Raw genomic sequence first — 25,770 nt, forward strand, 5'->3', positions numbered from 1 at the left:
CGTTCCAGGATAACTGCGATTGTTTCTGGAAGATTCCGGTGACGAGACAGACGCTCCCCCGGACGGGCCAGCGGGCCATCTGTGTCACCACATGTCCGGCGGGTCACGCTTCTTTGACATGGACTCGCCTTTCCCCCCCTCGTTATTTCCACAACAGCTTCTGTTGGTTTCAGCAGAAACTAGCTGCGCACACACAAGGCCAACGTGCAGCATACGTCCACTTCTGCAGCAGAATCAACTGAAAACGAGATATCGCTGCATACCTTAGCTCACACAGCAGGACCAAAAATCCAAATATATTGTATGCCTTGATTATGTGTTGCAATTTGGCTATTTTTAAATATACACTATAACACAAATATCAAAGTCCGCTAAAAAAAAACCACCATAATGTGATTCCATAGTACACCACTGAAATGGAGAGGTGGTGTTAGGCTGCCAGAAAGTGCATTTAAAGTATGTTTTTAAGTAACTTGGAATATATAATTTATTCATTTATTTATTTTTATTTGTGAAGACTCCTGCCCAGTTCCTTTGAGTATTCCTTACTATTCCTAAAACACGGTCCCAAAGAATCACAGAAAATATGGGCATTACTCAGGTTTAATTGATTAATAATTTAAAATAGAAAATCCTGGACTAATCTGGGTAAATCCAATGAATTAATCTACAGACAGAAATATATTCTTACAGTAATTAGTTCAAATGTAATTAGGTGTTACATCAGTTTTACAGTCTGACAGAGCACTGTCATGAAAATTAAGGTTATAATTGAAATTATACAATCTCCTTGACCAATTAAGATGGCTTAAACCCATTATTATATATATATATTGTGTTTGAAAGCTGGTACTTAAGAGACCAATTTGAATAAAAGGGGTCAGTATTTTTTAATCAATATAATTCAAGCGTTTCTATCAACAGAAGCCTGCAGGTTTAAAATGAATGTTAACCAATGAGAAGAACACGTGAAGAACACAACGCCAAACCCCTCCTCCCTGGTGGCCTTCCTGCCTCGGCCATCAGAGCCCTGCAGCTCATTCAGAACGATGCCGCTCTTCTGACCTACAACCTCCCCAGACTCAGCCACGTCACTCTCCTCATCTCCCTCCGTTAGCTAGCTGTATCAGCTTGCATCAACTCAAAACCCTGAAGGACAGCTCTTATTCTTCAAAAAAATATCATCACACCGCTGTGCTACTGTTGGGCATCAGGCATCGAGCATCAGGCACCCTCCCCCCTCTTCCACATGGCCTGCACTTCCAGGTCAGTTTTCCTGTTTGTTCTGCCCCTGAGTAATGTAGCGTAACATACTGGATGTAGTGAGTGTGTGCATGTCATTCATTCTGAATAGTTTTGTATTCTGAGGAGTTTGACGCTAAGGACACTTCGTAGCGTGTAGGCCGAAGTAGGACAAAAGTAAGAACCACCATATATCTAATTAACGAAGCCCAGGTTGATAGTACAATGCTTTCCTTTGTAGCCGCGATACTTCTGTAGCGGATGTAGGTCACTGTGTTCTGGAGAGTGGACTGGATGTGGCTCACTACGCAGTGTACGAAGGGACGGCGTGGACAGAATTGCCCTCGTTTCCCTGCGCTGGCAGGCTTCGCTGAGCCACAGCCGCCGATTCGGCCGACACCGGATGGATTTTAGGCCCTCTCTGCAGCGAACAATCCGCAGCTAATTCTCTCTCTCTCTCTCTGCGTCTCGCGGGGAGAGCGAGCGGGGCGGTGGTGTCGGTGGCTGGCACCATCCCGCGGCTCAATAGGGTCTCTAACTGTGTACACAGGAGCACAAAGGGCAGGGCTGGTGGCTCGTGCCGCTCTTCCGCCGCCGCTGCCGCCTGCCAAGGCCTCAGCCTACCCCCCCCCCGCCCGCCCCCCGTCTCTCTCCCTCTCGGCCTTTCTCTCACTCGCTCCCTCGCTCTCGCTCGCTCTCTCCTGGGCTCAAAGCCCAGATCACTCTTCCTGACTGCGGCACAATGAGCGCGGGCGCCAGGGAGCTCGCTCGGCCAGCGGAGTCCGCGCGGCGGGGGGGAGACGGGCGCGTGACACGCCTTCACGGCTCGTACCCCGCTCCGGGCCCAGGCCTTACTGTGGGCGGAGTCTATCTCCCTGCATTAAGAAATTACTATTACTATTGGGGTATGTATAACTGGGACATTTCATGTGTTTTTACGGCCTTACATGTTCACTTGGCAGATCCACTCATCAGTCCTAAATTGCACACCTTACATTCTTTCACCGTTCTGGACCTCAGCTAAGGTAGCAACCCAGAATAATGGCACAGGTAATCTCACAGCTTGTTTACCAGGGAAACAAACCCTCAACCTGCTGGTGCTTGCATTACCATTACGTTAGAATGACTTCAGAGACACTCTTGTCTAGAGCGGCTTCCAAAAGTGGAAGAACATCAATGTTGTGTAATCTCTGGGAAAAAAAACTGAGACATCACCAGGAAATTACATTATATATTATAAATTATATTCATAATAGCTAAGCATAAAGTTAGCCGAACACACCATACAAAATATTGTAAACAAAATCACTATATCCAGTATGTTACTGTAAAGTTATCATATCTTTACACAGCTATACATCTTTTGTCACTATCACAAAAGGCTATCCAAACAGAAAACTAAGAGCATTGCTAACGGCCAGGGGAGCCGTGGTTCAGTCTGAGGAGGCGGGTCATCACGCGTCGGAAGATTTCTGCTGCCCTGACCAGCGTGGGAAGCTCATTCCATCACCGAGGGGCCAGAGCAGGCAGGAGACGTGACCAGGAAGAGCAGCCGTGCAGTGGGTGGGGGGAGGGAGGGGGGCTAGGTTCCCAGAGGTTGCTGACAGAGAGCCCGGGCTCTTGTAAAGGTATAACTGACCTTCCCCTGTAGCTGCCCCGACGTGCTAGCACTAAGGTTCTGAATCTGACGTGGGCTGAAATCGGCGGCTCGTAGAGGGGGATGAGAAGGGGAGTGACATGGCGGGGGCCTGGGGAGGCTGCAGATCAGGCCAGCAGCAGCATTCTGAATGAGCCACAGAGGCCTGATGGCACAGACAGGGAGAACCAATGTTTCAAAGAAATGTGAAATTCTATACTCCTAAATTCTATGGTGGCTCATCGCAATCTCCATGTCATGATAAGATGTGTTAAAAATGTGAAAAAAAGGACACAATAGTGTCCTCTACCATCTTCATGAGCCATATTTGGGGTTTTAGCTTATGTTATACATATCACCCTGGATAGTACTGGCACTCCTCATATTACTATCCAATTTCAGATTCTACACCATGGCATGAAAAACTACAATTGATTTATATTTACAGTGTCAATACAATGGAGCTGCTGTACAGTGAACCCAAGCTAGTGTATTTCACAGTGTGCCTTGTATAGTTAAATGTGCAACAGGACTTGCATTTGCTACACTAAAAACATATTTTTTCATGTGTCAAACCTAAGTTTAATATATTGCAAATTCATAAACCATTTTTTACTCTGTTTTTACTTTATATCCTTTTTCTGTTTCATTTCCTATTTTGTATTCGGAAAATAATCTGTTCTGGTAATATCTTATAATTTACAATGATATACATTAATTAACTAATATTACTAATATTATTATTTGGACTATTTATTCCCTTGATTATTTACTCCCTTGACAGAAACACAAATATATTTCAGAATAATGCATTTCAGGGAGTTTTATGCTGGAATAAGCTTGATTTGAAAGTGTTCAAATCAAGTTAACCTTGATTGACAAGAGCGCAGTGACCTCAGTAATGGCTCAGAAATGGCAGTGTGTTTTCCCCTCCGGCGCTGATGGCTAAGGGCAGCCTTTTCCTGCGACTGCACATACGCTCCAGGGCACTTCCTGACTTCTCAAACGCAGCCATAATTCTGAACGAGAGAGAGAGAGAGGAGACTACTGGCAACATTACAGGATGCACTTCCTCTGAAAGCAGCGCATTTTGCTCTGGGATTGCCCTAACAGAGAGGCTGTCAAGAACTGCATTCCACAGGAATTCAGAAACGGGCCATTGTGAGCCTCGTTCTGCAGACACAGTAATACCGCAGTGATTAGATTAGAGTAGGGCCATGAAAAATCGGTTGGGGGGGGGGGGGGTGTAGAGCCAAAATTCTTAAAAATTCACAGGCGGTGTAGTTGCAGGTTTTTGTGTGCGTCGTCTGGAATCCAGATTGACTACAAAGATGAACTTGAGAGTTTGTCCAACATAACATATTTCCTTTGAGTATTCCCCTATAATACCTCTCGTCTCTCAATATTTCTCCGTAATCCTGTAAATTTAAAACAAAGAATAAATTGGTGTTGACTATTTTCCAAGTTGATAAGCAAATGACAAATGAACGCACAGTGCAGTAAAATATAAATAACTATTTGACAATTGGGACTCTTAGCAGTGGCCAGTGTGACACAAAATGCTTAAAAAAGGCACAAGCATTGTTATTCAGGGGCTGGAACTGAGTAGGTATGAAAAGATATTCAGGATTAAAGTGTTCCACTCTGCCACAGCGCAAACAGACAGAGCTGGTAGCATTGTGTCAGCAGATGTTAAGAATACTCTGGAAGTGGCTGGTTTTCTGCTCTTTTTCAGCATCTCCTTCTTTGCGATTTCATTCCTAAGCTCACTGTTTTCCCTCCACTCTGAGAACACGGGTGACAAGAGAGAATAAAACTGCTGTTGCAAAAAATGGAGGACAGCCATATTTCTGAATAGACCTTGCATTGTTGGATTCTATTAGATTCAGTAGGCTTAAATGGCATTTTGCCTGTGTGCCACTTCAAAACAGGTACTTTTCATATCAATGCAGCAATAAAGACCATGCATGATAGGTTCACTAATCAACAGTAATCAATTAAATTGCACACAATATAACTACTGCCCCAATTTGTGAAAAAAAAGATTATTGAATACTTAACGCACAAACATAATTATGTCATCGGTGGTATTTCATGATAATGGTAATAAACGTAACTCAGTCTTGCTGTTGACGCATGAAAAGGTGGTAAAATTCCATTTATTCACAGAAAGGCATTCAACTAAATAAATGAAATCATCATTAGGAAAAGTGTGTGTGTGTGTGTGTGTGTGGTGGTGCTGGTGCTGGTGGTGGTGGTGGGGGAGATTGGGCAGTGGGTGGGCTGGTTTTGAAAACATGGCTCTTTGGAGAGGCACACTGAATCACTTTCAGTGTCTCCAGAGTGAAGCTCTAAAGTGAATGGAACTGAAACATTGAACCCCAAAACGGTCCGGAGGGAAAGAAAGAGTCAGTCTGTAAATTTTACGGGATCATTACAGATTAACTCCACAATGAATCTCATTAAAGGGGCTCGATCTCCTCCTGTGCAGATTCCTGGAGTGAATAGAAGTACAGGAGAGACAGTACGTACAGCATTAGAGTTTAGAGTATGCCATCAGAGTTGATGTAAAACTAAACATTTTGCTGGGCTTAAAGGTGAAGCTCCAAACAATGTGGAAAATCTGTTATGAAAAATGTAATTTCATATATTTTTTGATCACATCACATAAAAATGACCAGTGCAAGGGCTCAGAATTCTAATTCAGGAGCCCCATTTGGTCATTAAATTGGTCATGAATATAACTGTACCTGAAATTACTTTGTTGAACAGGGTAGAACTGTTGTGTATGTAATACAACATAATGCAATGACTACAAATTTGAAAATATTAAACCTTATTATATTAAACCAAAACTACACTTTATACTAGGGGTGCACCTATCATTAATTTTTATGGCCGATTCTGGTCGCCAATTTTTCAAAGCCAAATCAGTCGATTTCGATAGCCGATTTGTTATGTTTTTCATTTTTTATTTTTTTAAAGCAACAGGTAACAAAGAAAACATGAGATTGTCTATTTGCTCTATAGGTTACAAATGTATTCATTGACTTTCATTATTATTATTATTATTATTAGTAGTAGTAGTAGTAGTAGTAGTATTATTATTAGTATTATTATTATTATTATTATTATTATTATTATTAACAGCATTATTGTTATATTGTTGTTGCAGTCACACAGTGAAGGAGCTCTGATTCAATGTGTCTGAATCTGTTCTTAACTGCTTCCAGAAGAATGCATTCTGACCGCTTCACGCCATGATCTGCGCCAGCATGATATTCTTAGATGTTTCACATACATTACATTTATTAAGCAGCACATTGCAATATTTTTCAGTACAATGATGGACGGAATGACATCTGCCACATTCGCTGCGGAAGAGTCAATTTCTCTAGCAAGCTCCTCAAAACCTTTAACGTCAATTACCTTTGTAAAATGCCCAAAATCCAAATCCCGAACATGTTGCACCAGCTGATTATTCACCAGACTATTACAAGGATGTTGTCGGGCCTCTTCACTTTGATGGCCGACTATATTTATTTGAACCGGAATACACAGATGTAGAGCTAAATTAAATTCAATTTGTGCCCGCACAGACTTGTGTATCTTATTTTAATCCAACAGCCATTGGTCTTTGGTCAACAGACAATTCATCTTGATCAAAGTCACAGTAAAGTGACCAGCAGGTCTGCGTGATCCCACTGACTGCACCAGAGCAGACACTGGCCCTCGAGTGGAGGCCGCGGTCAGACTCAATGATCAGAAAGAAATTTCATCAAAGGTGTCACGCTGAAGTGCCACCAGACATAACCAACATAATCAAAATGTCTGAAAAATAACACACCGGACCAATTGTAAAAAAAAAATTCAAGAGAGAGGTGAGGGGTGTAGTACAATGGTCTCAGTAGAACTGCGAGACTCTCTTCGGCCAAACCTGCCCACGCACCAGTTATACGCATCCCATCCCATCCCGCATGGTCCCAGCAGTACAGCCCAGAATGCATGGTCCCAGCAGCACAGCCCAGAATGCATGCAGATGTTGCATTTTGAGGGCCTGGCCGCTTAAAGCGAAGCTCGGACCTCTACGCAAGGCTAAAGATCTCCGGTAGGATATACGAGGATAACCGGGAGCAGTGCACGGCGCTGTCCAAGACCCTGCCACCTTAGCACCCGCAATTTACTCTCCCTCTCTCCTCCAGAGACAAGACCGCAATTCAGCCCCGGAAGTATACTGCTACTACACACCACACCGATGGATTCATACTTACTGTATGAATTCACTCGCCTCACTGATCACTGCCTATTCATCTACACCTGCTTTTATTTCTCTCCGATGAGCAAGATAGGGTCAGGATTAGCTAGCATAAAAACACACAACGTAACACAGAAACGAACGCTAAAAAGACCAGTGGGGTTTTTGGCCAAAATTATCGCGTTTATAATCAAATCTGCTGGCTCTGGAATAAAAGGTCCAGCCAAAGTGTTATGTAGGAATGAATTTATTCATAGGGAAACACTGGCTTTGAGTCCTGAGGAATGGACTGCATGAGAAATGTGAATCTTTGGCTGACCAGCGCCGATCTCTGATTCGTAGGTCCGACGGAGGAAGAAAGAGCGGCTCGGATCGCGCGCAGTCCAGCGTGGGTGAGTCAGCGTTTTCCCCTCCCCCGCACCTCTCCGGGTTGCCAGACCAAACATGGGCCGCGGGTCTCCGAGGTGTCAGCAGTCTCTTGGCTAAGGAGCCATTACGCAGGCATCCTGGGACAGGTCACGTGCAGGTGGAGGGCTTTAATGCTCCTCAGCCCTTTCCCAGGTCAGATACGCTGTTTAAACGGCTAAACAAAATGGAGCCGCAACTCGACATCACTTAAAAGGCCCGGGAAATAGCCAACCGAGTAAATGGAGGCTCACAGACACGTTATCAACTGCATGCGCTGGCCGCAGTCAAATATGTAATTGTGATCTTGCATTTGTTTGATTTTCTTTAGGTGAGATATTTCCAGTAAATACTATTTTTATTTTATTTTCTAGACAATAATAGCAAGTAATACTAGCAACAATGAAAGCAATGACAGCAACAAAACAATAATAGTTTATTTATTATTATTTTTGTTATTTGCTGTTGTTAGACCCATATTTGATTATTTTCCGTAATAATAAAGATGTGTGTCTTTATTACTGAACTGCAGTAAATGTTTGCCTGTTGCATTTTGATGGACGGACTGTTTTCGCATATCGGTAATGACTCATCCTGCCCATCGCCCCAATCAGTCATCCAGCTCACAGTGTTCTAAGATCAGCCTATCAGGACAGCAGCATAATGCAGCCCATACCTACGGCATCAGCCATCCTTCACTCTCTGTGCTTTTTAAAAATAGCCACGTCCTGTGCCGAAGGGCTTCAGAAAGAGAAGAGGGGACAAAACACAGGAAAACTATTTCTGGGCCATGTGTGCTTTCAGGTGACGACTGCAGAAGTACTGAACGTGCCAGCAGCAAACCTGACAGATATAAATGCTCGAGGGTGAGTGTCTGTATGAATCGGTTATGTCACATACATTTTTTGACCCATCCTTTTTTGTGTGATGTTTATTTTAAATATTACATATATTTTATATCAATTTATACAGCTATATATTTACGATGGAAATACCTTCACTCAATGTCCACTCCCCCCTCCGTATATTTCACGGAAGATTCTGTACACAGTTATTTTCCCATCCGCTGCTCCACTCTGTCAACTGTGCTATGCAGGGTGGGTAGTCAGGGCAAAGCGTTTAGCTTCCTGCTAGAGAAATATAAGTGCTGTCAAAAACTAGCCCTGGAGGTGGCCGAGCAGCCTCCGTGTGCAAGACGCTGGCAGGACCGCATGCCATATTCACTGCTAAGCATGCTGAATTCAGATTCCCTGTGAACGCTTGGAAACAGTGCAAAAATACAGGATGAATCTGTATATCATAACTGCCAAGTATAAATCCTGAATTTAAAAAAATAATTCTGTAAAAACAGAATTAATTCCATTTGCCAGTGCAATATTCAATCAATCAGTTTTGTTTTTATGTAGCGCTGTTCATACCAAGTGACCTGGGGTGCTGAACAAAGTAGTGAGAAAAAATAAGATCGGAGACAGATACTGTAGATGCCATTAACCAGTAAAAGACTTGTATCGACAGAATAGCATTACGTGCAGGATGTAGGCAAAGTACTTCCTGAAGAAGCTCCCTACTAACGATTTAACCTTGTAATTTGTCCCAGAAAGAGAATTATCAGGGCACACGGAGTGTATTTTTAAAAAGAAGCAACCAGCTTCGACCAGCTACCTTGCATCGATTGTAGATGTTTTGGGACTGGTTTAGCATTACAATTAAAGTGCCTGCTCTTAAAATATTGTATAGTCTATGGCTTATACCATTTGTTTGTGAAAATACCTGCAGTCAAGTACAACGGAATATTTTAGCGTTCTGGAAAAAATCCATCAACAGACATTTTCCCTCTTCAGCTCGTGCTATTCTGAGCAATGTCTCCCCTGTGCGTGCGTGTGTGTGTGTGTGTGTGTGTGTGTGTGTCTCTGTGTGTAATAAAATATAAAATGTGCCAATTAGCGACATGTGGAGAGGCCCTACAGCTGCGTGACACCAGGGTGAGAGCGAGGTCCCGGCTCCCCTCAGCAGGAGCCTCCCTCCCTGCTCAGGGACACATGAAGACAGTGTGCAGATGACCTGCAGCAGAAAAGGGCTGAATCACCGAGCTCTGCTTCTATGCCAGACACTCTCCCTTTCCCAGCATAGAGAAGGAATTACCGTAAGATCAAGACGACACACACACACACACACACACACACTCACACTCTCACACACTCTCTCTCACACACACACACTCACCCTCTCTCACACACACACTCCTACACTATCTCTACCTCTCACAGACTTTCTTTCTCTCACTCACTCTCATCCTCTCTCACACACACACTCCCACAGACTCTCTCTTTCTCTGTCGCTCTCTCACACACACACAACCTCATACATAAACGCACACTCACTCTTGCAAATGAAAATATTGTTGGTTTCACACAAACATGCTCATTATTTGACATTTTGCTGTGCTAATACAAATTGTAATTTATGACCCAGCTCTATGCACTGTCACTGTTTCAGAATTCAAGTAAAAACCCCATGTGACTCCACCATAATGCTATGTCGGTTAAAGGAAATCACAATCGGCATTGTGCAGAGTATTCCACTTTGAAAAACCAACAATATGCACGTGTATGCAAGAATACACATACAGCGCATATGCAATTACACATGCACACACACACACACAGGCACACCCACACACACGTACACACACATACGCACAGGCACACAGCATACACACACGCACACACACGCACGCACGCACACACACACATACACACACAGGCACGCCCACACACACATGCACACACATACGCACAGGCACACGCATGCAAACATGCTCACACACACACACAGCATACACACACACACACACACAGCATACACGCGCACACACACGCACACACATGCTCACACACACACACACACGCACACACGCACGCACACGCGCACACACACACACACACACACGCGCACGCACACACACACGCGTGCCTCTGCCTCCTCCTGCCTTCCTTCCTCCCGCTGGCCTGGCGAAACTGAGGCCGGCTCATCGGTGCGTGACGGCTCCTGAAATAACTTCATTATTTCCAGAGTGACCCCATCAAAAGCAGGAGCCCAGAGCTTAAACGTGTGTATATTATTCACTTATGATAATGCGCAGACGCGCTAATGCGCTTTATCCTTTTTACTGCGGGTTTTAGAGGGACAAATACAGCTGCCCATCTCTGCGGTCTGTAAAGTGTGCTTAGCCAGGGACGCAGTCAGCGTCTCCGTGCCGCACAGACAAGCCACTGCTCTTTTCCAGCAAACACAGCTCACTGCAGACTATTAAAAACGAACTGCACTTCCAGGGAGACCTAGATACCTATTTTAAAAAAGGTTATTTAAATAATGCTGCGTTTGTATGCTCTGTACATCCTTTTACACTGTGTTCCAGGCCTCTCTTTGCGCAAGAGAATTCAATCTTAGTCAGACTCTCTGGTTAAATTTAGGTTAAAATAAAAGAGCAAATAACACATCTTCCAACGTAAAAGTCAGTGGGACAAGTGTGTGTGTGTGTGTGTGTGTGTTCTAAATGAAACAAAATGAAAAACCTTGGCTATTGGTCTGTTCTCATTATTAGGATTTATTGTGTTCCTTAGTGAGAGTATACTGTACATATTTCCATACATTCAAATTAATCTGGGAGAATCATGCTTTAAATGATGCCATTTTCTTAAAACCAGTGTCCAGAAGTGACTTGGTCAAAAGAAACATTATTGCTGAAACAATAATGAAGTCCTGTGAATAGTAAGGCTTTTATATGCAGAATATTTTTTTTAAATTCTCTCTCCCTGTCTCTCCCTCTCCTGTTCCAGATTTAATTACTTTCTATATTTATCTGGGCTGAACATGCTATTTTAAGCATAAAGCCCTTGTCATTGATATCGAAAAACCACATTAATCTGTATCTTTTGGACCATTAAGCCTGAGAAAGAAAACGCATGAAAATATGATTAATCCCAGAGCCAGAAACCACAGTTAAGACCATTTTGGATTCTTAGCAACTGACAAAATAACATAGGAGTCTTTTGTCTTTCCTCGTGTTAATTATATTTTGTTTAGCATAATACCATATCTACAAACAATGCAGAAATGACGAGCATTTCTTATTTTCAGTTTCATTATCTTCCCGGCATTCTTAATGAGAAATATGTTCTGCTTTTGCTCACATTTTAACCTTTATAAAAAAAAAAAAAAAACTATTTCTGCTTTGTAAAATATACAGCATGGCATCTCTTATTTTAAGCCTTGTTGGCTATCTTTCTCTTTATTTTACGATGTAATCAGTATGATGCGATGTTAGTGTGTTGCAAACTATCAGTCTATCTTTATAGTGTGAGAGAGTGTTTTTTTGGGGGGTATGTATGTGTGTGTGTGTGTGTGCATTACACTAACAGTAAAACTGAAATGTCTGCATAAATGAAAAGTGATGCTATGAGCTATGCATTTATTCTTTCTCTAATAGCAGAACAAAAGATGCTTAATGGTGAACATTAGGCTGTGTGCATGCAGATCCAAAGAACAAACAAACACAGGCATATATAGCTATATATGCAAGACTGCTCACGAGTCTGTGCGTGGGTGTGTGCTTGTGCTTCTGGAAAATGCACTCAGCAATTATAGGGAAAAAAGGGAGAGGAGAGAAGGAGAGATGGCACGACTGCATCTATACAGATACTCCACCATTTCTGAAGCCCTGGGTCCACTACAGGCGTACCTATCAGACGCGTGGCCAGTGTCCATCCGTGTGCCTGGCTTTTTGCAGTTTGATTGGTCTAGCATGGCATGATGAGACAGTTGGAGGAAGGATCTATAACCCCTGCAATAGACAATGGAAATACAAAATAAATAATATAAATAATAATCATCATAAAAATTACACAGTGAGCACCATAATGTTTGGGACAAAGGCATAATTTCTTGATTGGGCTCTGTACTCACAATTAAAAATTTCTAATCAAACAATTCACATGTGGTTAAAGTGCACATTCAAAGCTTTTTTAAATACATTCATATAGAAATGACAGCACTTTTTATACATAGCTTTTCTCATTTCAGGCCACCATAATGTGTGGGACATATTAATGTTATGTAAATGAAAGAAGTCGTGTTTAGTACTCTGTCACATATCCTTTGCATGCAATGACTGCGTGAAATCTGTGACCCACAGACATTACCAGGCGCTGAATATCTTCTCTGTACTAAGGCCATCTTCTGCTCCTGCTTGTTTTTGTGACTACTTACCTAAAGTTTTCTGTTCAGTATTTGAAAGGCATGTCAATTGGATTCAGATTGGGTGAAGAAGTTGGTTAGTCAAGAATTTTCTCATTTTTGGCTTTGAAAAACTGCTTTGTTGCTTTAGCAGTATGTCTGGGGTCATCGTCTTGCTGTAGGATGAAGAGCCGTCCAATGAGTTTGGAGGCATTTGCTTGAACTTGAGCAGATAAGATGCTTGTGTAGACTGCAGAATTCATTCTGCTGCTGTTAGGAGTTATATCATCAGTGAAGACAAGTGAGCCAGTACCTGTGGCAACCTTACATGCCCAAAACATAACACCACCACCATTTTTTGCAGAGGGGGGTGCTTTAGATTTTGGGCAGTTCCTTTTGGCTTCTGCACTTAGCTCTCACTATCACTCTGATACAGGTATTGGTTTCATCTGCCCATAATAAATGTTTCAGAGCTCTGCAAACTCTGCAGGCTCTTTTAGGTACTCCTTAGCAAGCTGGTTTTTGTGGCTAACTACTGGTTTGCATTTTGCAATAGTTCGGTTTGTGAAATCTTCTGTGGATGGTAGTCACTGACACATCCATCGAGCTGTATAAATGGATGTAAGTCGCTCTGGATAAGAGTGTCTGCTAAATGTAATGACATGTAATGTTATGGAGCTCACTGTATCTATAAAAGCTGCAACAAATGTCAGTCTCATGTAGTCTGATGTAGCTATTTGACTAGGTAGTCAAACAGCTACATGAGGCCATGCACCTAGCACACTGCGTACTGAGGGAAGGCACTGGATGGGATGCAGTGGGGAACTCCTGCCCAACACTGCGCACCTGCCAGGGCCGCAAGGACGACCCCGCGTCCCCCGGGTCAGGGTCACGGATCACTGGATCATTATGCAAGCGAGCGGCCACTCTTCGGCCAGCCCTCCTTTGGGGAGGTGTAACTGCTCGCAGGGTGACTCTGGGAGCATGTCAAACAGGCCACAGTGTGAGACTGATGCAGTAAAGAGGAACATTATGGAGCAGAAACGCGTCTCCCCTAAGGCTCCATGTCTGATGGAAGTGGGACTAGCAGTGATTGCATGCTCTATTTTTAAATCCGCGGCACTACAGAATTAGCATGTTTGACTAGAGAGGAGACTGGAGGAATTTTCTCTCCCCCCGTGTATTTGCCACGGTTTTTATGAGCTTTGAGGCACCGGTAGTCAAGTGCAACACAGAAGAAAACAATAGAGGAATTATCTTATTGTGGCAATGGAAATAAAATGACAAGCGACTATTTGAACATATCAATTTGCAGGGGTTTTTTTTTTTTGCATGTGGGTTTCTGTGATTTATATGTACAGCATTTTTCGTATGTAAAGGCATATTTTAAATGAATATAATACACATTTTAATGAATATATAATACAGGCTACTATACATGAGACTACATGTACGCCATATGCCATATTAATACAAAATATGTTGAAAAACACATTGAAAAATGTGCGTATATTCAGTAATACAAGAATGAAATAATGCAGCTCTTTAAACGTGACATGCCCTCTGTTACTCTTCTTCCTATTCCTCGGCTGTCTCTTAATGCTTAGAACTCCAGACCTTTACTAAACCTCTCTTCGGGGAAAAGCTCATCATATAATGAGCAGTCCATGCAGGTGTAGATGAGCACATGATGCCACATGAAAGCATGAATATGCAAATGCAAAAAGAATCAGCCAGCGTTCATTAACTCAAAATATGCAAAGTCACAAGAAGGACTTTTTTAATGGCTGAAGCTTTAAACATCCGATGCACTGGGATGCAATGTTTTCATTGTGCTACAAATACTGAGTCTGAAAAACCTCTTTTGAATATACAGTACACAAGCTAAGCTTGCCGACGGCAAAACTGGAAAACGGAAAGCAAAGCTTTTAGCTGTAGTGCCCAAGAACCAATATAATGATTCGCCTCCATTTTTACAGCAATTAGACACTATTCTGTTTTTTTGTTTATATACATACAAAGCCTTTTTTTTTGCTCATTTCAGCAACATCCATCTAAGGTTGTGTCACTAAAAACAAATTTCACGCTTACATTTGTGAAGGTTAAAGAAAAAGTGCACTGCATTTATAATGGATTTTAGGCCAGCGTCTTAATATATAAATGTAGACAAAACCTTCCATTTCCATTTCCCATTAAACTGGTGGTGGGTGGATCTCTGGGCTGAAACATTTCAGCCCACACACACAGGCTGTTCCTGGCCATCACCCTGTCAGCGACTGGCTGAGACTGGCTGAGAGACTGTGGTCAGTTTGGGTCATTAGCCATCGATGGGCCCAGGACACACTGGGCTACACGCGGCTCCCTGACACCCAGCTAAGTCGCACATGTTGTCATAGCCTACCGCATGCATGGCAAGCCTCTTCAAACAGCAGGGCTTCTGTGGGAACTTGTTAGTACAAGAAAATGCTATGAAACACTTTCAAATCCTTCTTAATACCAAAAATGCTAATTTAAATAAAGAAGCCAAAAAGGGACACTGCTCATTACAAAATGAACATCCCTATAAGAGAAAACAAATATGGAGATTTTATAAAAATGGCACTGCATCACGCACGGAAGGATGGCGCCACACCGTGCTGGATGTCTGTGTAGGATTGTTCTCTCTCTGCACAGCACTGCGGTGGAGAAGATCTGCTTCATGTCTGGGTGCTAAGGGAAGGTGACCCCCCTGGAGGGAGGCAGGCCCCCTCCCTCTCCCCCAACCCACACGGCACCTGAGGGGTCCTCCTAACAGGAAAGTGGGCTTTTAAAGGTAAGTGGAGACAGGGGGGCTGTTTGCAGTAAATGAGAAGTATAAAGACTTGAACACCTACCTGCTGTGTGCTGCTTCCAGGCAGACCCAGACTGCTCGAAAACCTGCATTTACATAAAGGACAAATATGCGCGCTAAGTGTATCACAGTGTGATCTAATAGCCACTGTATGTCATGTTACTTTACATCGAAACAAATTACTTAATTACTTATCTTTCCTTTGGCTATTATTATTTAAAAGAAATCAGCTCATTCATGCAGTGAAACTGAGCTTTAATTCAACAACAGGTTACTTTTTGTACATTTTGTGTGTGTTTCTGCATAAGTATGTATGCATCCATGCGTATGTGGACAGAGGCTTCAGTGCATTTGAGTAACAAAGAGCCCGGTGCCGTTTCCTGAGGTGCAGCAGGTTACGCCCCTCTGTGCTTTATATTGGACTTGGTCTTGAATGTCACATAAAAAGGCTCATTTTGCCGGGGCTCCATCAGACGGCTGCAGCGCGTCCATTAATAACCCTCGCGCTCTCCACGGGCAAGACTCTTCCCTGCCATTGTAACGTTTTCCTCAAATCTGATTTTCTCCTCATTAACTCCGAATCGGCAGAGAAGGGCTTTTACACACAGCGCGCTCGCCAGTTTCTCCGAACTACTCCAGACATCCCCGGTTCGGCGGGGAGGGGGGGCTATTGTAGCCTCCCTTTTGCTCCCATCATGTTTTAGTCACCCCCTTTGATAGGGTGTATTCCCAGCGGATGCTGAAACGCTATTTATATTTCGCAAAAACCTCGTCATCAGACTCAAAATCTGCAGCCGGACCGAGCCGTGCGATCTGCTGCGTACGAAAATAAATAAATAAATAAAAGCGGCATCCAAGCAGAGACAGGGTTTGCTCAAAAAGGTCTAAAGGCACGCGGGGTTCCGATCGCTCTGCACGTTTTCCTTCTCGCGGATCCGTGTTGTTTGCGTTATAATAACCGGTACGGACTTAATGAAATTTTAATCTTTTATGTGACGGTAAGGAGGCCGGCGCTGCGTGGGCGTGGGCGGCGGGGGAGACCGCAGCGGATTGCCCCGCCTGGCCTGCCCCTCTCCCTCTCCATAAAGAAACAATGGCTCCTCCACCGGTCCCGGCTCCGCTGGCTTTATTGTAGCGGTGATTTATGACCGTTTTTCAATAGAAACCACAGTAATTTTGTGAAATGATGGCGCTATTGATTCTAGAAACAGTTTCATTTTACTGGAACCAGCAGACCACAGCCGGCCGCAAACCCCGGGACTGAATCACAGCGCTCCGCTCCGCGCTCCATCAATTCACCCGCGCGCCGCGTCCTCCGCCGCTTTTCTTCTCTATCCCCCAGCTCATTATATGTCACCTCGCCTGTGCATTACTGTATGTTTTTGTGCAATTCCCAATCCTTTATGGCTCGAGCGCGCGGCAAACGCTCACGGAGCTCGCCGGAGAACAGTCGGCTCAATTATGTGTGCACCTCTTTACCTTGAGAAGCACTCAGTGGGCATTTGCACCCTGGCCGAGGGTGATGACTGATGAAAATGCCTTCAGGTTAAAACCTTGCGTTGGAGGACCTCACAGTTATACACCGTGAATTCCTTACCTGAACATCAGCTCAACTAAACATACTAGCATGTCCATTATAAGCCATCATGAAATGGTTAAATCCAGTTTTGACCAATGTGTGTTTATTTATTTATTTATTTAGGATCCCCATTAGCAATACACAGTGTGCAGCTAATCTTCCTGGGGTCCAAACAATGTTAATGACAAAGTGTCTTGCACTCATTTTAATGGCCATATTGCCTGCCTTCCTGCTGCATCTACAGTTTTGGCCGTTTCACTTTTAGCAAACATTGATTCACTCGAGTGAATTTGTTTCATTGTGTAGATCAGTTCTGTCAGCCCTGCTTGTCAGTCGGCTTAGCTGTGATTTTCTGAACATCCTTCATGTGCTGTTGATCCCTTTGTATACTTGTCAATCTGTTATGGCTGTTTATCTCAAGTGTTATTTTTGCTTTGATGGTTTTGCTGTGACATTTTAATGTTTCTTCACCTCATCACCTTCCTGGATAAAAACAGTTTCACAGTCTCTCTCTCACTCACTCTCTCTCTCTGTATCTCTCATATATACGTATGCACACACTCACGCAAGAACACACAAGCACACACTCTCACACACAGGTAGATGAAAATGAATCCGTTTTTATCCCTGTTCTAAGTAATTAGCCATCAAGCTACTATCTATAAGTGCAGCCTGGTCGGTGAGATTCAGCCATTTTGTAAATGCTTACCTCATAACAGCAATCAAAATTTCCTTTTGCTATTGCATTCTGAGGCCTTTTCTAAGAACAACACACTTTTATTCATTGAAACTATATTCCAACACGTAATTTAAGAAAATTGTGATGAGTCACAATGATGCAATGGTGCAATTATACATCTTGTATATCATCAGATAGCTAATTGCAAACATATTTCCAGCTGGCGTTTTTAACAACTTTTCATTCTGCATTTTCACAGTTTTTCTTTTCCCAGAATCCCTATTTGTGTTTGTAAACTTGTACCATTGCTGTAACACCCTCATCCTGAGTTTGATTTATGATGTTCTAAACATTTTGTAATGACAAAAAGGCCACCTCAGATTGTGGAATGTTTTGCTCATAAACAGAAGCTTTCCATCAGATTAAAATCAAAGACAATTGATTACAAGAAAACTATACATTCCCTAGGCAACAGTCTCTGGTTGATGCTTTCAGTTCTCAATATACTGCTGCTAGAGATTGGAGGTCTTGCTAGGTACATTAGCTCTAAGGCCTTGGTTTGTAAATGTATTGTGAGTGACCCAGTGCATAAAACAATTAAGTAGTAAAGAGCGTGTAATTAGCTATATGGACAGCATGTTAATAAATGATTCTGCTGGAGAACATTAATACATTTCATGGCAGTAGCAACTCCACATAGGTAGTGTATCATACATTAACATCTTTTACAATACAGCCGCTAATTATATGATCAGTCACTTAAACTAAATAACCATTTTCAGTTCACAAATTGAAGCATGGCTACAGGATTTTGAGCCACAATTCTTACTATTCCAAGTCAACCATATTTTATCTGTTAATGTGAACAGCTATAGGGCTCCATACATTAAAATGCTTGGCATGATGTAACACATTAATAGGAAGACAAATTGTAAACTGTTTTTTTTGCATCATATGCTCAATGGCAATGATACTAGACATGCCATAATAGAGACTAGCATACCGCATATATGAAACAGATTTTTGTGAATTTAGCAAATGTTTGAGAATTTGGACATTAGGTCATTATTCAACTTTTTAATAACCTCGTCCTCACATTTCAGTTAACTATATCAGGAGGAGAAAATTCTAATATTCCTTAAGTGCTAGATGGAAACAAGCTGTAAACAGCCAACAGCACTAAATAACACACTGAGCACTCTTTTGAACTTACTCTGATCAAATTAACTTTGCAGCTATGTTTTCACTGCCGGCAGAAACACACCTTGAAAGGGAAGCAAACCGCCAGCGTCGATTTAAACCGTTACGCAGCGAAACGATCAACTCGACCGCTAAAAGATTTGCACATTAGCAGCATTTACTGAGACCAGTCCTGATCATTGTACGGTAAAAAAACAGTCTTATTTCAGAGGGGGTTATTGATACAGTTTTTAAATACACATAAGGATGCACGGGCAGGGACTAATGCACTGCAGTCCACGCTCCCTTCTCCTGTTGCACGTGGGCGGATGTGGTAGGGGCTTACGAAGCCCGAGAGGAAATGGTTTCTGCCCAACTCGGCCTCTCGCTCATCGAGCCCAAATCTTTGGGAAAATGTGCTTTTGAGCAGCGTAATTGCGTTGGGGAGATAACCCCCGCGGGCCCGGGACAGGAAGCGGGGCCGCGCGGTGCGGCGCGGCGCGGGGCCAGGCGGCTCCAGCACTTTGCGTTTAAATCAATCCCACTTCCGCCGCTAATGCAGCTCTGGGCATCGCCTCAGGAAGCATTAGGCCTATTAGTGCGGGCCTGGAAGGAGCACGCCGTAATATATTTATGCGCGGCGCGCGCGCGTGTGTGTGTGTGTGAGTGTGTATGTGCGTGTGCGCGAGTGTGTGTGTGTGTGCGCGCGCGTGTGTGTGCGCTCGCCCGCCTCTGTGTGTGTCAGCAGAGTCCGGAGAGGAGGATGAGGATGAAGAGGAGCGGGAGGAGGGACGAGGGCGGATCTTGCAGGGTCAGCGATCGGCGGTGGAGCGCGGGGAGTCCTTAACGTTCCTGTGCTTTTATCGCTCCGGAATGACCCGGGGTTTACGGTAAGGCATGTGAGCGTGGCACAGAGCTGGCACAGAGCTGGCACAGCCCCTGCTCAGGGCAGACCCACCTTTGCCAGGGACGGGGCCAGGGTTTCCAGGGCTGCCAACAGCTGCTGTGGCACTGGCTCGACTGGCACAAGCGCTCTGGCGCTGACGAAATGGCGTCGAGCTGGGCCACACCCCGGGAACAGGAGACGTGCCGAACGCCAGGTCTGATTTTTTACGGGCCCACGTCCAGCAGCGATCCAGCAGGAGGCTGAGAGAGAAAGCTTCTGCACCAAGCACAGGAACAGGAAGAACCACCCAGCAGACAGACAGACTGCTACCTTCCCCTACGCTCCGACACTTTCTCCGACCGTCCCTCTTATTGCTTTCCGGAACCATCTACACAAGCAGATCAGCTAATTAACAGATTGCATCTTAATTAACTTTGGATGGAGGCAGGGAGCTTGATTGCGTTTCCATATTCTGTATCTCTCAGGTCTGTCAGACCAAGGTGAATCCAGCTTTTAATTAACAGAGTAGCCCTCCTGTCTGAGGTAAAATTGCCTCTGAATTTGATTGCAGCCCTATGGGGATGTTTTTCTGAGAAAGCCAGAACCAAAGGGATAAAATGCTTAAATATCCTTTCAAGATTTAGAGAATTAGGAAGGGACATGAAAATGGGACTTGACAATGAGTACATGGTGACGTCGTTAGGCTTGACGCTCTCAGCTTCAGTGATTCTCGTCCTGTTCTTCACTTGGGTTCCGTGATACTGAAGACCTTCATCAGGTGACAGCACAGCCTGCCGGTCCTGTATTTTAATGGCTGTGCTCCCACCCTTACCTTTCCTTGATATTTCTATTGCCCCTTGTTTCTGTGGAGCTGCTCGCCTGTTCCTTTTCTGAACGACGCAGGACCTGATCAAAAGAACTCAAAGAATGATGAAAAGCGGTATTCGCTCGACCATCTACGGCCACGTTCCAGTACCGCGGCAGGCTTTTAGCGCTCCTGCTGCTAGCGCAGGCCCAGCTCCTTCTTTAAACCTGCGACTCCCCGACCGCGAGACAACGCCAGAGGTTTAGTCTCCTTCCCACGCGCGTTTCGGGGGGGCGGGGGGTGAAGCCCGTCGCGGGCGTGCCGGCGGTGAGAGAGCCGCGCCGCGGGGGGCCGGGGGAGGCCAGGCCGTTGCCGCGGCAGCCGCTGCCGCCTCACTCCGGAGCCGCGTGTGTGGGCTGCACCGGGCCCCGCCGTACTTTTCCATTACGCGCTGACAGGCCACTTCTCCATTGCTCTTAATGGTAATTGCTGGCTCCGGTTTCAGACGCGCCTCCATTATAAGGACACTGCTGCTCCAGCAGCGCACGCCCAGATTGAGTTTCCCTTTCATTTTCAGTCTTCGCCCACAGTACTTTACAGCAGCTTCACAATCAAACAGTTCATGCCTAATTAGAAGCAAAAGTCCAGAGGGTACACAGAGGTCGCAGAAATCTTTCACCACCAGAAAGGATTTTGCCAGAAAAGTTCAAATGAAAGCTGACATCGATGGGTTTATTTTGTTCCGAGGCCAAGATTTCAGCATTTTATCTTTTGTTGTTAAAAATACGGTGTTAAATATTTGTCTCCATTGCTGAAATATTTTCTGCATTACTCCAAGTGGTCTAGTACTAAAAAGTGATGGATATCATAGCACATACTCTTCCAACGCACCTGTCCAACCATCCACACACACACACACACACACAGGACGAGAGAGGGAGAGAGAGAGAGAGAGAGAGAGAGAGAGAGAGAGAGAGCAAGATAGGGAGAGAGATATTAGCTCATTTCTGTGAGCAGGCAATTAACAAAGCAGCAGCTCCCTGGCGAGCGGGGAAATGGCGTGTCAGGGAAGTGAACGTGTCTGACACAAAGTCAAAGAGGCGGATGTGGGCGGGGCCGCAGTAATGGACTCATCAGTGCATTGGGGGGCTTTTCACTTCCTGCGGGCGCGGGACGGGCGCGGGCTGAGCCCCTCTCGCGCCTGACCTGCCCTGACCCGGCAGCTGCAACCCGAACCGGCTCCCGCTGCAGGAAGGATTAAGTTCTGAAAATGTGAATGGCGGCTATTTTTAGAGCCGAACCTGCCCTTCTCTCCCCGGGGTCTCCAGAACCCGGCTCCTCGGCGTGTATCGGGTCCCCGCTGATCGATACTCATTCATCAAGCCGCAAGAACCCCAGCGTTTCCGTATTTCAAACCCTCCCAGCCCCCGCGCGGAACAGCTGCCATGGCGATGTACGCCACACGCCCTTCGGCACACACTCCCTCAGTGCAGGTTTAAAGGCCCGATCTTTATCGGTATATTTGAATTGAATTAATTACATTTAAATCCTAAGACAATTATTATGTGATCACCGATTCCCCGTATTGATTGGATTGAATCAGCTGCTGTACTTCCTAGAGAATTACACTTCATTGCATGGTTTCTGTAAAATGGAAAAGACTCCTGTGTTTCTAGAAGACAGTTATACGTATTACAATAGCCATATGTAATCATTAATTATGCTACAAATTTATGATAAATTATTTTTAAAATGTATGAATTAGGCATGCATTAGAGATTTAAATGGATCCCATACACACAGGCTATTCCATACATATAAACATTGCATGCGCGCACACACACACACACACACACACACTCAATATTTTCTGAACCGCAGTGCTCAGGGTTACAACTGCTTTTCCGTCAGGGCTTTTAGCAGTGCCAAACAAAGACGCCAGAGTTAAATCCTCTTGCCGCAATGTCTGTCTGCGCTGTCAAGCCAGCTAACCCAAGAGCAAGGGAGGAGAGACAGCATTTTATAAATTAGATCGAATACAGGAGCCAGCTTGGTATCCTAGCAACCCTGCAGAACTCTGTCTGCCCAGAGGTCTGAGGAGGTCTCGTCTCGAGTTTTTCCGAGCGTTATCACCCAGACTGCATTGCTCCCCCCCCCCCCCATCAACGCTCCCACTCCCTGCTCCACAATAACTGCCGTCCACATTTACACCAGTGTATCCTTAGCCTGCCATTACAGAGGGCTCTGAGCCTAATGGCATAACATTGCATGACGTCTCATCGCATTGCATGTACATCACATTATCTAATTACCCGCTTATCTGACACTCCCCTTTCAGGGTGGCAATTAGAAGATGTACTAGGCTAGATTGTGTTTACCCATGATGCTCCGGCCACTGGTTCAGTTTCCTGTATTCTGAAGCAGTTGCTTGGGCGACACCCATCTTTCAGTGCCACGGTGGCTTCTGGCTTTTGTTCTGCCTCTGTGGACACTGGATAGGAGGTCACCTAACCGGGCGTATCAGGTGAAAATCTGTTAACTATAAAGCGGCTCTAAAATGTGTGACTCCATTATAGCTCTACACAGCTACGCACCAGAGAAAAGACAGGAAGGGGCGTGTCTGTGCTGGAGGCAGGCACTGGAGAAATCTAGGTGGCATTTTCTCAGTCCAATGAGTTTTTCCCCAAAGCAGCTTTACATAAAGAACGAGCAGAGGCATGTGAGATTTCAACAATCTGCATTTACATTCAGTGTGTTCTCTAGAATTCAGCAGCCCCGATGCGTTACTAAATACAATCACAGCAATATGTGCGCTGGAACATAGCTCTTCCACCGCAGACACTGTTTCACATTGTTTCAGCTCTAATTCTAATGCCTCTGTCCCACAGTGATCAGTGGATCACCAAGAATAAATACAGCAAAGCTAAGGGGAAATAGGAAGTTCAACATGTATTCTGAGCCGATGGCCATTTGAAAAGCTGCATTTTATGTTGCCAACACAAATTGGTTATGAGTTTAGTACAGGAAGCTTAGAACACAAAAGCCCTATATGCTTTTTCCCTAAGAGCTCGGATTTCATTACAATTTCCACTGGAAGATGGGGACAAAACGATAGTGTACTTTGGCCCTGGTGATCATCAGAACAACCCCATCCATTTTGTGCACTTGGTCTCCCTCTAGTGGACAAAAATGTAAACTTCATGTAACACTCAACTGCTGCCCAGGCAAGAAGGTTATAGTAGTATCATTGCGAAATACAACTGTCCTCTAAAATGTCAAGCTTGTACACATTTGTTTTTATTCTCTTTTCCAAATTCACAGACAGTAAATGTCAAGTGTTGTTCAAATTAAGGCGTTATGTAGTTTTAACTGTGGCACCACAGGAGATTGAACAGACAACCTTCTGGTGCCAAACACTTCGGGTTAGCCATTTGGGCCTTGACCAACAAATGCGATCTAAGGTGATTTCATCAGGGTTGACAGAAACAGGAGGCATGATCCCCTTTGTGACTCTGTGGCAGCCTCTTCTAAACAAGCATCCATTCAGTAGTGGGCCACGACATTTCCAAGGGTCCCTAGTCCACTTTTGGAACAACCAATGGAAACCAAGCATCCGCATGAGTTCTGGGAAGGAGCCCGGGTGACGTTTAAACTCTGTTCCAAATGAAAAGAAAGCATGCGGTGCAGCTCAAAGGGTCCCCCCCTCAGTCTTCTCCCCCTGCAGGCGCTGGGGAGCAGCGCAGGCTTTGATTCTGAGATCGATTGAGGCACTTGACATGCGGCCGCGCCCGCCACAGACACGGACAGCTTTGATATGCGGTCAGGTGTCAGCCAGCCCACGCCTTTGTCAGAAGACGGCACGTAGCCGTTACCGTCACCGGCCCGTTAATCTTCTCTTCTTTCCGCCGCGATTAATCAGTTCAGCCCAATTAACTCCACATTACAATAGATTATTTATTTGCCCTTATCCAGGGTGACTTACAGCACTCACAGTTTTCACCTCAACGCAGCCTGCAAACCCATTCATTATTAAATGTGCTGAGGACTGTGTAAATTTCAGATTATTGGATTTCTAATTCGGCAATCGAGGTCAATTAGGTAAATCTGAGGTAAATTACCTTGCTCAGGGGTACCAATGCAATCTCTCAATCATGATTCAAACCACAACCCTAAAATCTAGAGTACAGTAGTGTGCAGTAATTACCATTACTAGAGGAGGTGCTGGTAACTAAGTAGGGCTTTTTAAAATTCTGAATAATGCGTAACATCAAGCAGGCACGTCGCATAATCCTTGGTCTCGTGACTCATTTAAAAAACTGTAATTGTAGCAACATGGTCAAAAGCCTTCCACAAGGCATCTTGATCTGCAAGTGGGATCAATGTTTTTTACGTTCATCATGCCCATGACAGAGATACACTGTAGAACACAAAATATCAATCCACAAAATTACAGTATTTTTAACCAGAGAATGCTGGTGTTATGCTATTGCAAAATTCTGAGATCGTAACATCAACAGGAAATAACTAGAAGCCAAGTTTTCTGAACAATTTGGAAATGTAGGTTTGGACTTGAAATATGAAAATGGCATAAGTAGAATTTAAGTGAGACTGACTAGATCCAATCTAATGACAAAGTGGTTTGTAATACATTTTGAGAGGAAATGTTTTGTTTAATTCTTTCCCAACATGAGAAATAAAGTAAATGCGTCAAGGTTCCAAATAAAACCGGCGCAAAGACAATATTTATGTCTGTATAAGTTATTACTACTAGCCTACCAAATTAAGCAAAAAAAAACAAACTGAGAGACAGCCTTAACATAATCTTTCATCCAATAAAGTATTCATTCTTACAAGTAAAAAATGAATAATTTTATGTAAATCAACCAATCAACCATGGCCTGTGTCTATTCTGAGTGTGTTCTTTTTTCAACCTCCTGAAAAAACTCTACTCAGACTGTAGAAATCATTAAATATTTCTGCAATACCAGTAAATTTGGCCAGTCTATACTTCCACAGCTGAAGAGTAATACATTTGCTAC

At 44.1% G+C, this 25,770-nt stretch overlaps 1 long non-coding RNA gene across 3 annotated transcripts in view; it reads right to left on the bottom strand.

Moving 5' to 3' along the window:
- LOC135261456 (uncharacterized) overlaps nucleotides 1-25,770 on the bottom strand; it is a 91,931-nt gene that overhangs the window by 26,492 nt on the left and 39,669 nt on the right. Inside the window, exons 2-3 of one of the 3 annotated variants that reach the window (XR_010331943.1) lie at nucleotides 12,246-12,381; nucleotides 3,367-3,897 (exon numbers count right to left, since the gene is read on the bottom strand). This is a non-coding gene — a long non-coding RNA (uncharacterized LOC135261456). Of the gene's footprint in view, nucleotides 1-3,366; nucleotides 3,898-11,708; nucleotides 12,382-25,770 lie in introns of those variants that run through there. The other 2 variants (XR_010331942.1, XR_010331941.1) reach the window with 2 other exon arrangements.

The sequence above is a fragment of the Anguilla rostrata genome, chromosome 8, assembly GCF_018555375.3.
Source record: "Anguilla rostrata isolate EN2019 chromosome 8, ASM1855537v3, whole genome shotgun sequence".
NCBI classification, from domain to species: Eukaryota; Metazoa; Chordata; class Actinopteri; order Anguilliformes; family Anguillidae; genus Anguilla; species Anguilla rostrata.